The following is a 13,571-nucleotide window of genomic DNA, read 5'->3' on the forward strand; positions in this document are numbered from 1 at the left end:
GACCTCCTGGGCTCAAGCAATCCTCCCACCTCAGCCTCCCAAGTAGCTGGGATTACAGGCACATGCCACCATACCCAGTTAATTTTTGTATTTTTTGTAGAGATGGGGTTTTGCCATGTTGCCCAGGCTGGTCTTCAACTCCTTTCTCTTTTTATACCACCTTCTAGTCTCCTGCTTCCCCTTCTAGAATGTCACAGTCAGGAGGGTTTTAAAAAGTATGACAGGCTGGGCACAGTGGCTCATGCCTATAATCCCAGCACTTCGGGAGGCTGAGACAGGCAGATCACCTGAGGTCAGGAGTTCGAGATCAGGCTGGCCAATATGGTAAAACCCCATCTCTACTAAAAATACAAAAATAAACCAGGTGTGGTGGTGGGTACCTGTAATCCCAGCTACTTGGGAGGCTGAGGCAGGAGAATTGCTTGAACCCAGGAGGTGAAGGTTGCAATGAGTTGAGATCATGCCATTGCACTCCAGCCTGGGCGACAAGAACTAGACTCTGTCTCAAAAAAACAAAAGTATGACAAAAGCAAGATGGCTCTGGAAACTCTGCACCCCATCGCTCTTGAGCAGGCAAATGAAAATTATAACAGAGCCGGGAGCGGTGGCTCACGCCTGTAATCCCAGCACTTTGGGAGGCTGAGGCTGGCAGATCATGAGGTCAGGAGATCGAGACCATCCTGGCCAACATGGTGAAACCCCATCTCTACTAAAAATACAAAAATTAGCCAGGCGTGGTGGCGGGCACCTGTAGTCCCAGCTACTGGGGAGGCTGAGGCAGGAGAATGGCATGAACCCAGGAGGCGGAGCTTGCAGCGAGCCAAAATCACACCATGGCACTCCAGCCCGGGTGACAGAGTGAGACTAGGTCTACAAAAGAAAAAAAAAAGAAAGAAAGAAAGAAAGAAAATTATAAGAGTTCAAAGTGCACAGATTTAGATTTTTTTTTCTTTTTTTTTTGAGATGGAGTCTCACTCTGTCACCCAGGCTGGAGTGCAGTGGCGTGATCTCAGCTCACTGCAACCTCCACCTCCCGGGTTCAAGCAATTCTTCTGTCTCAGCCTCCCCAGTAGCTGGAATTACAGGCAACCATCACCAAGCCTGGCTAATTTTTTTATATTTTTAGTAGAGATGTGATTTCACTATATTGGTCAGGCTGGTCTCAAACTCCTGACCTCAGGTGATCCACCCACCTTGGCCTCCCAAAGTGTTGGGATTACAGGCGTGAGCCACTGTGCCCAGCCAGATTTAGATATTTAGGTTTTAATACTTCATGCAGTATATGAAAAGTAATAGCCCCAGGCCTGCCACTATCATGAATTCAGAGCCCAGAAAGTTCTCAGTGGTTAAACAACATTTTCTGAACCTTCCTGCAATCTGTGCTGACCTGAGGCCCTCTACAGACTCCTCTCTCCAGCAAAGGCTCTAGTCTGAATGGGGACAGGTTCCCTAGCTTTCTGATTAGTTACACAGGAACCATGGTAAAGGGCTTCAGCTGAGAGTTGATCTAATTGAATTGACTCGATGCATAATCCAGCCAACCATATTCCAAATCCAGAAAAACTGGGATCTATTTGCAAGTTTACGAGTTTTCCCTTAATTCTCATCCCAAAGCAGCATTTCAGCCTTTAAAGGGTAGTGCATCAGACTGCTTAAAACACTTTCCAAGTCACTGCATACAAACTCAGTCTTCCTGGGACACAATATCCTCTGTTTCCTCCTTCTCCTATGTTCCGCTCCATGGTGGAAGAAGGGTGAATGATGCGTGTGTGTGTGTAGGAACACTACGTAGATAGAAGGATGACTGGCTAGAGGCAATGAGGCAATCTCTCCCTCCTCTAACATCCCCTTGCCCCCAGTATAGCCTAAGAAATTCTCAGGTGTGCCATGGAAGAGCTAAGTAAGAAAAGGAAACACACAGAGGTCGTCCCTTAAGCAACTATTTTTATTTCTAATTATTGATATTTGGAAGCCATCCAACAAAAGAAAGAGAACATGCAACCACGGTCGCAGCTACACATGCAGGGACGATAACGCAGATGCTGAAGTGAGAGCAGCATGGCCAGGGCTCCTTGTGTGCTTGACTTGAGGCCCTCCTGACCTGTTATCAAAAGCACCAAGGAGCCCTCTCAGCCTTCTTGGTGAACTCTGAGCAAGCTCCTAGGTCAGCTGGGGAGAGGAGTGCGGGGCACAGTTTGTATCAATCTTTCTCTCCACATCCCCTGACCCTGCCCAGCAGGGTGAGCCCTTGCTCAGTGCTGGCTGGGATCCACCACATGCCAAGGGCTGGGTTGGCCCAATCAGTTGAGTCCTGCGACTCAGCACCTGAGGGTGCAGGGCGGCTGCTCACTCTCACGGAAGGACATAAGGCCTCAGCCTGGGGGAGTCACGCTGTGGAGTACTGGTGCCAGGTGCTGGGCCCACTGCCCAGGAAGGGCCAAGCCTTCAACATCCCCCTTCCCTACACAGGTCCAGGCCTGCTGCTACCACAAAGAGCCCAGGATTCCCATAGGATCCACCTCCTACCACTCTCCATCCCCCGGATGGGATGAGCTATGCATGGGGCAGCACAGACACAGGGAGCAGGACACACAAGGTCAACCAGGGACCCTGGGCTTTTGAAATGTTTTCTTTCAGACCAGGTAAAATCTGAGAATGACTCACAGAAGCATGCCAAAGGGGCTTCTGGCCTCGCTCAAATGTCGCCCTCCAGCCCTATTTATCATTACAACCCTACCTCCGTCACTGCTACTGCTTCTACTGTTTCCAAAGCACACATCAATTTGTAATCATGCTTATAACTTACACTGGGGGTGGGGATCCGTCTTCACACACCAGACTGCCAGTTCTGTGAGGATGGTATTTTTGGTCTATTTTACTTACTGTTAATTTCCCAGGGCCTAGATGATAGGCCCTCAGTAATTATTTGTAAACAAGTGAATATATCTTCAAGTCACTAGGGGCAAGATCTCAAAGCCCTGGCTGCCAAGGAACCTCCTGGGTAGCAGAGTGTGAATGAGGGCCCTGGGGAGAGGTCCATGGTTCTCCTGTACCTCAGGCATTTAGGACTCCTTGATGCTCAAGGGCAGCGTAGAGGTGGAAAGAGCAGAACACTGAGGTCACAGGCCTGTCTGCTAACACACTGCATGATCCTGGGCACCAAGTCCCAACCTTTTCTTCTCTCAGGCCCACATGGTCTCTCTACTGTCCCTGGCGAATACCCTACAGCGAGTAAGAAGGTAGCTCTGTGTTCCTTCAGCTCAGGTGTCACGAGAACACAGTTCAGGAGGAGAATTCTGTCACACCCAGTGCAATGCTTCAAAGCTGAGGATCTCAGCATCAATTTTAACATGGGCTGAGTAAATGGAGGGCCTCCTCAGGAGAGCAGGGGTTCCCTCTTCTCCTCCCCACTTAAATCAACCAAGAGGTCTCTTCTTAGCTGCCAGATACACCCCGTCACCTCGCTGGGACACTTCCCATCCCAGCGGGAGAGGAGCAGCTGTGCGCAGGGCACTCACCCAGGCCATTCTGGCATGGGAGCCAGGAGAAACCCATTCTCAGGACTGGGCACAGGGGCACAGGGGCTGTGCTGGGCTTGAAGGCCCATCAACCTTCCACCAGCCGGCTGAGGAAAAGGCCCAACTCAATTAAGGGTGTTCAACTCAATTAAGTCTCTCAAAGGGGCTGTCTGGCATCCTCTAGTAGGGGGGCTTCCCGTGGGGAAACAACGGCCAAGGGATGTAGGAGCCACTAGGACAGGCTCCATGCTCAGCCTGGAGCTCCTACCCACCTCTGCCTGACACACTGCCCACCCTCCTTTCCTGTGCTGTTCCATTTCCTTTCAGAAAACTTTGTTTTGGTTTGATATTCGCCTCTGGGCCTCAGAGAATTTTCTGAGTTTTGTTTCTCTCCTTGTTTCTAGGATACCTGAGCTGGCTCCCAAAGCAACAGGCACAGGAGGAACAAGAGCATGGGGGCTGGGGGCAGTGTAAGGATGATCAGATAAGAAAAGCAGGGAGACAAGGAGGGAGGTGAAGAACCTGCTTGTGCTCACACAGAATCTGGTGGCCCCCAACATCGCAGCAGCACATCAGGGAGTTCTAGAACACAGCAAAACTCAAACACCCAGAAAAGAAGCCATTTGCACAGACAACTTCAAGTTCTAAGAAACCAGAAGGTCAGGGAACAGATTAGGGGCACTGCCCAGGGATGGCCTAAGCCAAGCAGACACACTTAGGAAACCTACTAGAGGTTCCATCAGAAAAGCCTGTACACCATCTGGAAGGATCATGACTCCCAGGCACATGCACTGAGCTGAGACCTGCTCATAAACATGCATAAGCACATGCCCTTAAAGGCCAGGCCTGGAGTCCAGGGGTGTGTGAGGAAGAAAGCGGGCAGGACTCCACACTCCCCGGGGCAGGGACACAGGGCTCAGCATGCACCAAGCAGCACCCCAAGGCCTCTTCTGCCTGTGCTACCCCAGCCCCACCTCCAACAAGAGGGAACCTGGCTTTCCCAGGCAGAGGCAAGAACAAGTGGAATTCCTCTGAGGCAGGCTGCACAAACTTATCCAGTAGAGAGGTCTTTCCATCAACTTGCTTCTCTAGGGGAAAATGGAGCCTAGCCCAGCCTTCGCCAGGCAGAGCCCGTGTGGCTCCCACAGCACCCTTACTGCAGCCATTAAACACCAGAGGACCACCTGGGAGAGACACTGACCCCAAACCCAGGGGCAGAAGTCTCCCTTGCACAGACTGAGCTGCCCATAAATGGGGCTCTTCTCATTCAAAGGGCAGGTAGGCAGCTTAGAGGAAAAGCAATTTGTTAACAATAAGCAGAAAGTGGCCGGGCACAGTGGCTCACACCTGTAATCCCAGCACTTTGGGAGGCCAATGTGGGCAGATCACCTAAGGTCGGGAGTTCGAGACCAGCCTGACCAACATGGAGAAACCCCATCTCTACTAAAAATACAAAATTAGCTGGGCATGATGGCGCATGCCTGTGATCCCAGCTACTCTGGAGGCTGAGGCAGGAGAATTGCTTGAACCCAGGAGGCGGAGGTTGCGGTGAGCTGAGATCGTGCCATTGCACTCCAGCCTGGGCAAGAAGAATGAAAGTCTGTCTCAAAAAAAAACAGTGTGGTCTTCCCCCACTCTGTGCCATTTTAACAATCAGAGCTCTACAGTCATACTACTTGGGTTAGAACCCCATTACACACACTAGCTATGTTACCTCAAGCAAACTCTTTAACCCTTTTGGTTTTTTTAAGAGGCAGGGTTTCACTGTGTCACCCAAGCTGGAGTGCAATGGCACGATCATAGTTCACTGCAGCCTTCACCTCCTGGGCTCAAGCAATCCTCCTGCCTCGACCTCCCCAGTTGCTAGGACTACAGGCACATGCCACCATACCCAGCTCATTTTTTTTATTTTTACTTTTTGGTAGAGACAGGGTTCTCACTATGTTGCCCAGGCTGGTTTCAAATTCTTGGTCTCAAGCAATCCTCCCACCTTGGCTTCCCAAAGCCACTGCACCCTGCCTGCTTAACCTCTTTTTTTTTTTTTTTTTTTTGAGATGGAGTCTTGCTCAGCCGCTCAGGCTGGATTGCAGTGGCGCGATCTCGGCTCACTGCAAACACCGTCTCCCAGGTTCAAGCGATTCTCCCATCTCAGCCTCCCGAGTAACTGGGACTACCAGCACCCGCCATCACGCCAGGCTAATTTTTGTATTTTGGTAGAGACAAGATTTCACCATGTTGGCCAGGCTGGTCTTGAACTCCTGACCTCAGGTGATCCGCCCACCTTGCCCTCCCAAAGTGCTAGGATTATAGGCGTGAGCCACTGCACTCGGCCTGCTTGACCTCTTTGAATCTCAATTTCCTCCTCTAAAATATGAGGGTGATAATAGTTGCTCAGAGTATTAAATAATTCATATAAAGTGCTTGAAAAGTACCTGGCATAGAATAAGTACAGTCATACGTCACATCATAACATTTTGGTCAACAGTGAAGGGCATGTATGACAGTAGTCCCGTAAGATTATAATGGAGCTAAAATACTCCTGTCACTTAGTGACATCTTGATGATCCTGACCCTATGTAGTTCTATGCGCTAGGCTAATGTGTGTGTTTGTGTCTTTGTTTTTAACAAAAAAGTTTAAAAAGTTAAAAACAACATTTAAAGCTTATAGAAGATAAAAAGAAAATACTTTTGGGTCAGGCACGGTAGCTCATGCCTGTAATGCCAGCACTTTGGGAGGCCAAGGCGGGCGGATCACCTGAGGTCATTAGTTCAAGACCAGCCTGGCCAACATGGCGAAACCCCATCTCTACTAAAAATACAAAAATTAGCCAGGTGTGGTGGCAGGAGCCTGTAATCCCAGCTACTCAGGAGGCTGAGGCAGGAGAATCACTTGAACCCAGGAGGCAGAGGTTGCAGTGAGCTAAGATCGTGCCACTGCATTCCAGCCTGGGTGACAGAGGGAGACTCCATCTCGGAAAAAAGATAAAAGAAAAGTATTTTTGTATAGCTGTACTGTGTTTGTGTTTTAAGCTAAGTGTTACTACAAGAGTCAAGAAGTTAAAAAAAAAGTTTATAAAATGTAAGAAAGTTACAGTAAGTTAGGTTAATCTATTATTGAATGTATGTTTTTAAAATAAATTTAGTATGGCCAAGTGTACAGTAATGTTCTTGGCACTCACACTCACTCACCACTCACTCACTGACTCACCCAGAACAACTTCCAGTCCTGGAAACTCCATTCATGGTAAGTGCCTTATACAGGTGTGCCTTTTTAAAATATATTTTATATGATATTTTAACCGTACTTTTTCTATGTTTAAATATACAAATACCATTGTCTTAAGATTACGTACAGTATTCAGTACAGTAACCTGCTGTACAGGTTTGTAGCCCAGGCGCAACCGGCTACACCATGTAGCCTAGGTATGTAGTAGGCTATCTAGGGTTTGTGTAAGTATACTCTGTAATGTTCACTCAACAACGAAATTGCCAAATGACACATTTCTCAGAACATATCCCCATCATTAAGTGACACATGACTGTACTTGATTGATAAAGGTAGCTTTTTTTGGTGGTGCCTTGTTTTTTTTTAAGACAGAGTCTCTCTTTGTCGCCCAGGCTGGAGTGCAGTGGCGAAATCTGTGCTCACTGCAACCTCCACCTCCTGGGTTCAAGTGATTCTCATGCTTCAGCCTCCCAAGCAGCTGGGACTACCAGCACCCGCCATCACGCCCAGCAAATTTTTTTGTGTTTTTAGTAGAGACAGGGTTTCAACATGTTAGCCAGGCTGGTCTCCAACTCCTGACCTCAAGTGATCCGCCCACCTTGGCCTCCCAAGGTACTGGGATTATAGGCGTGAGCCACCGGGCCCAGCCTGATAAAGGAAGCTTTTTTGATGAGGTGATAAAACTAAGCAAATCACGTATCTAGTATAAAAACTATAAAAGTTGCTATGAAAATTACATTGGGGAATGAACTAGGCATTAACAAGTTAATGGTAGAGTAAGAAAAGTACAGCAGTAGCGCTACTCATTTTCACATTCCTGTGCCTATCAGCATGGAACAGAGTGAGCCAGAAGCAGGAGGGGTTCCAAGCTTTCTCCAGAAGCCTGAAGAAACTATGGTTGGAGGTTTCCCACTTGTAGGAGCAGAGGAGTGAAAAGGCAGCAAGAGAAAGCATAGTAGCCCCACTCCCCTACTTCTCTTCTATGGCACTGATCTCTCTCAAAGTGACTAGAACAGATGAATATTCATAATAGCTAAGAAGTAGAAACAACCCAAATGTCCATCAACTGAAGAATAGATAAAATGTGCTACATCCATCCAGTGGAATATTATTCAGCCACAAAAAGGAATAAGGTAGCGATACATGCTGTGACATAGATTAACCCTGAAAACATTATGCTGGCCAGGCGTGGTGGCTCACGCCTGTAATCCCAGCACTTTGGGAAGCTGAAGCGGGAGGATTGCTTGAGCCCAGGAGTTCGAAACTAGCCTAGGCAATAGAGTTAGACCCTGTCTCTACAAAAAATGGAAAAATTAGCTGGGCACGGTGGCACACACCCATAGCTTCAGCTACTCAGGAGGCTAAGGCAAGAGGCTGAGGCTGCAGTCAGCCATGATCATACCACTGCACTCCAGGATGAGCAACAAAAAGAAGCCAGTTACAAAAGGCCAAATACAGTGTTATCTGATTCCGTTTTTATGAAATATCCAGAATAGGCAAATTAATGGAGACAGTGGTTGCCTAGGGATGAAGGTCTGGTAAGGTGGGGAATGAAAAGTGACTGATAGGAATGGGGCCAGGCACAGTGGCTCATGCCTGTAATCCCAGCACTTTGGGTGGCTGAGGCAGGTGGATGGCTTGAGCTCAGGAGTTCAAGACCAGCCTGGGCAGTGTGGTGAAACCCCATCTCCACAAAAAATTCGCCAGGCATGGGGCAGTGCGCCTGTAGTCCCAGCTACTCGGGAGACTGAGGTGGGAGGATTGCTTGAGTGTTGGAGGCGGAGGTGCAGTGAGCCGACATCGAGCCACTGCACTCCAGCCTAGGCGACAGAGCCAGAACCTGTCTCAAAAAAAAAAAAAAAAAAAAAAAAAAGGGAACAAGGTCATGAAAATGTCCTAAATTTGATTGTGGTGATGGGTGCACAACTCTGTGAATACACGACTGAATTGGGTATTTTAAATAGTGAATTATATGGTATGTGAACTACATCTCAATAAAGCTGTTTTTTAAATGACTGGAAGGTAGTTACTGAAGATGGTGCTGGGAACTGTGCGTAACATAAAGTGTAAATCTGTGTGTGGGAGGTGGGGTAGATAACCGAAAAGCAGGACAGGATGGCAACAACGACAGCACCCGACAAAGAACCTTTACCTGGTCCTGCGTCTCTTTACAAAAATGGCAAGAAAACATTAACCTGTATCTATCTTCCAGAAGATACCAGAAAATCCCTGCCCATCCCAACTGCTCTAGCGTGGCTATAAATTCCCATGCATCAAGATCTCTTCCAAGGCGCTTACTTACCCTGCTGGGTAAGCAACTAAACCTGATCGGGGGTCACAGGCAAGTCCTCTGCCTCCAGACACTGTAATTCCCAGCACCTTCTCCAAGGTCACCTGTTAGAGGAAGACAGAAGTCACATGTTACAGACAGAGTGTGTTTGGGAGGAAGGTGCTGAAGGTACCTGGGACCGTCCTGAGGCAGTGGCTACTTTCCAGACACCCATGTCTTCAGGAGAATGAAGCTATGACTTCTGCAGCTACCTCTATTCTGCCCACCGGACTTCTTGATCACACAGGAAAAACCCAGCGTGCATCACCTATTTTTGGCAGGGCTCAGTCTGCTGGTACCACAGGAAAGAACACCAACTCGTTAAAGCATAACTCATGGCCACAGAGGAACAAGCATTCCCCAAAACCAGGAAGGTACCATGTATAAGCTAGAGCCTGGGATCCCCAGACTAGACTCTTGGGTCTGTGAGACTTGGGTGAGGCCACTGATCTTTGTGCTTTGGCAGGCATGAAGGAAAGGCTACTCTGACCTACCAAGAGCCAAAAGAATGTTAGGTATCAATTAGGTGACTCAGAATATCCCTGACCTTTGCATTCTATCATGTTCTTCCCCTCTGTCAGAGGGCTCCACCTCCCAAATGTCTGCCAGTTCATACAGACTACAATCCAAGGAGGCAGAAACAGGGCTTAATGCTGTGTTCTACAAAGCACCGATGCTCAGGGTACTCTAATTATTATTATTAAGCTGCAACTCCCACAGAGATGAAAGATAAAATGCTCAGCGATTCAGAGAGGACACGGCCACGGGAGACACTCATCACTCTCATCATTAGTAGTGTTACCCCACACTGTCTGCAGGCCTCAGGACCCACACGAACTAACCTCAAATTAATTCATTGGTCTTTCTGCTAGACAATGCCAAGTGAGATTGAGACTGCCCTCTAACCTCTTGCTGTCACTCCATGTCATCCTCTGCTCTGGGTCTTTCACTTGCTGCTCCAGGTCTTTACCTGCTCCAGGACTGTGCACTCCCTGCACTGGCTCTGCTCAAGAATGTCCCTCATCTCCCCTGGCTCAGAGAGTGGGGCTTCAGAATGCAGGGCGGACATGTGAACAGGCTAGACAGCACTCTGCTATGAAAACACCAACCTGAGGAGAGTCTCAGAGGCCCTAAGAGGGCAATGTAAACCAGAAACACTTAGGGTGGATGCTTGTGGCAGGGCGGTCTATTCTTAGTCCAGGCCAGTTTCTAGAGAGGGGAGGCTCAGAATCAATTAGGACAGTTTTGGAGTTTCTCCTTCTCTCTTATTGCTCCAACTGCAGAATTAAAAGTATTCCTAGAGGGGCCAGGTGCAATGGCTCACGCCTGTAATCCCAGCACTTTGGGAGGCCGAGGTGGGCAGATCACTTGAGGTCAGAAGTTTGAGACCAGCTTGGCCAACATACTGAAACCCCATCTCTACTAAAAATACAAAAATTAGCCAGGCATGGTGGTTGGTGCCTGTAATCCAGCTAATCAGGAGGCTGAGGCACGAGATTCATTTGAACCTGGGAGGTGGAGGTTGCAGTGAGCCGAGATCACGCCATTGCACTCCAGCCTGGGTGACACAGTGAGACGCCATCTCAAAAAGTACTCCTAGAGAACCTGTTCAGATTTTTTTTTTTTTTTTTTTTTTGAGACAGAGTCTCACTCTGTCACCCAGCCTGGAGTGCAGTGGCACCATCTCGGCTCACTGCAAGCTCCACCTCCCAGGTTCACGCCATTCTCCTGCCTCAGCCTCCTGAGTAGCTGGGACTACAGGCACCCGCCACCACACCCGGCTAATTTTTTGTATTTTTAGTAGAGACAGGGTTTCACCATGTTAGCCAGGATGGTCGCGATCTCCTGACCTCGTGATCCACCCGCCTTGGCCTCCCAAAGTGCTGGGATTACAGGCGTGAGCCACCTTGCCTGGCTCAGTAATTCTATGTTTAATCTTGCAGAAAACCTCCATACTATTTTCTATAGCAACTGTGTCATTTTATGTGCCCACCAACAGTGCATAAAGGTTCCAATTTCTCCACATCTTTGCTAACACTTGATGTTTTCTGTTTTTGTTTTCTTTATAGTGGCCATCCTAAGGAGTGTGAGATGGTATCTCATTGGTCTCCATGTGCATTTCCCTATGATTAGGATGTTGAGCATCTTTCCATGTGCCTATTGGCCATTTGTATGTCTTCTTTTGAGAATCATCTATTCAAGTCCTTTGCCCATTTTTTAGTCAAGTTATTTGGTTGTGCTTGTTGTTGAAGAGTTGTAAGAGTTTTTAGATATATTCTTGATATTAATCTTTATCAAAATGTATGTGTTACAAGTATTCCCTCCCATTCTTCATGTTGTAAGTTGTCTTCTCTGTTGATTGTCTCCTTTGCTGTGCAGAAGTTTTAAAGTCTGATCTAGTCCCATTTGTCTATTTTTGCCTTTGTTGCCTGTGTTTTTGGTGTCATATTCAAGAAACCATTGCAAAATCCAATGTCAAATTTTCTACATTTTCTTCTGAAATTTTATAGATTCAGGTCTTAAGTTTAGGTCTCTAATCCATTTTGAGTTAATTTTTGTTTATGGTGTAAACTTAGAGTCCAACTTCATTCTTTTGCATGTGCATCTCCATTTTTCCCAACACCATTTATTGAAGAGTGCATTCTTTCTCTAGTGTATGGATTTGACAGTCTTGTTGGAGATCATTTGGCCGTGTACATGAGAGTTTATTTATGGGCTCTCTATTCTGTTTCATTGTTCTATATGTTTGTCTTTATGCCTGTACCATACTGTTTTGATAACTGTAGCTTTTGGAATTGTTTTCTCTCTCTTTTTTTTTTTTTTTTTTTGAGTTGGAGTCTTGCTCTGTTGCCCATGGAGGAGTGCAGTGCTGTGATCTCGGCTCACTGCAACCTCTGCCTCCTGGGGACGAGCTATTCTCCTGCCTCAGCCTCCCAAGTAGCTGGGATTACAGGCATGAGCCACTACACCCAGCTAATTTTTGTTTTTTGTTTTTTTTTTTTTTTTTTAGTACAGATGGGGTTTTGTCATCTTGGCCAGGCTAGTCTCGAACTCCTGACCTCAAGTGATCTGCCCTTCTCAGTCTCCCAAAATGCTGGGATTACAAGCATGAGCCACCGTCCCCAGCCTGAGATTGTTTCCTTAAGTTTCTTTTTGGATTGTTCATTACTACTGTATAGAATGCAACTGATTTTTGCAAGTTGATTTTGTATCCTGCAACTTGGCTGAGTTTCTTTATTATCTCTAACAGTTTCTTTGTGGATCGTTTAGGATTTCTTCTGTATAAGATCATATCATCTGTGAACAGAGATAATTTTACTTCTTCCTTTCCATTGTGTCTTTAACTTCTTTTTTTTTTTTTTTTGAGATGGAGTTTCACTCTTGTTGCTCAGGCTGGAGTGCAGTGACGTAATTTCAGCTTACTGCACCCTCTGCCTCCTGGGTTCAAGGGATTCTTCTGCCTCAGCCTTCCAAGTAGCTAGGATTACAGGCACCTGCTACCACGCCCGGCTAATTTTTTGTATTTTTGGTAGGGATACGGTTTCACCATGTTGGCCAGGCTGGTCTTGAACTTCTGACCTCAGGTGATCCACCCGCCTCGGCCTCCCAAAGTGTTGGGATTACAGGTGTGAGCCACTATGCCTGGCCTTTTATTTTTTTGCCAAATTGTTTTGGCTAGGACTTCTACTACTGCATTGGATAGAAATAGCAAAAGTGGACATCCTTCTCTTGTTCCTGGTCTTCGGGGGAAAGCTATCTGTCTTTTACCATTGATTATATGATGCTAGCTGTGGGGTTTTTATATATGGCCTTTAACTAGAGAAAGTTTCCTTCTATTTCTGGGTTGTTGAGTGTTTTTTTTTTTTTTTTTTAAATCATGAAAGGGTGTTTGACTTTGTCAAATGATTTTTCTAATCATTTTTTAATCAATTGAAATAGTCATGTTTTTCCCCCTTCATTCTGTTGATATGGTATATTCTATTGATTGTTTTTTGTATGTTGACCCATTATTGCATTCTAGGAATAAATCCTACTTGGTCAGATATATAATCTTTCTACTATGCTACTCAATTCATTGTGCTTCTATTTTTTGAGGGTTTTTGCGTCAATATTCATAAGGGATATTGGTCTATGGTTTTCTTGTACTTTGGTGTTGGTATCAGGGTAATGCTGGTCTCAATGAATGAGTTAGGAAGCGCTCCCTCCTCTTCAATTTTTTGGATGAGTTTGAAAGGGATTGGTATTAGTTTTTGTTTTTTTCTCACAGAGTCTTGCTTTGTTGCCCAGGCTGGAGTGCAATGACATGATCATAGCTCACTGCAGCCTTGACCTCCCGGGCTCAAGTGATCCTCCCACCTCAGCCTCCCAAGTAGTTGGAACTATATGTGTGCATCACCATGCCCAATTAATTATTTGTTCTTTGTTTGTTTGTCTGTAGAGACAGGGTCTCACTAGGTTTCCCAGACTAGTCTCAAACTCCTGGGTTCAGGTGATCTTC

The 13,571-nt window shown here is 46.7% G+C and overlaps 1 protein-coding gene across 1 annotated transcript in view; it reads right to left on the minus strand.

The window, feature by feature from the left end:
* LOC134758759 (mitogen-activated protein kinase-binding protein 1-like) overlaps positions 1 to 9,134 on the minus strand; it is a 26,563-nt gene extending 17,429 nt beyond the window's left edge. Inside the window, exon 1 of the mRNA XM_063707732.1 lies at positions 9,047 to 9,134. The gene's annotated coding sequence lies outside the window, so the exon portion shown is untranslated. The remainder of the gene's footprint in view (positions 1 to 9,046) is intronic.
* Between the last annotated feature and the right edge of the window lie 4,437 nt (positions 9,135 to 13,571).

This window comes from Gorilla gorilla, chromosome 1, assembly GCF_029281585.2.
Source record: "Gorilla gorilla gorilla isolate KB3781 chromosome 1, NHGRI_mGorGor1-v2.1_pri, whole genome shotgun sequence".
NCBI classification, from domain to species: Eukaryota; Metazoa; Chordata; class Mammalia; order Primates; family Hominidae; genus Gorilla; species Gorilla gorilla.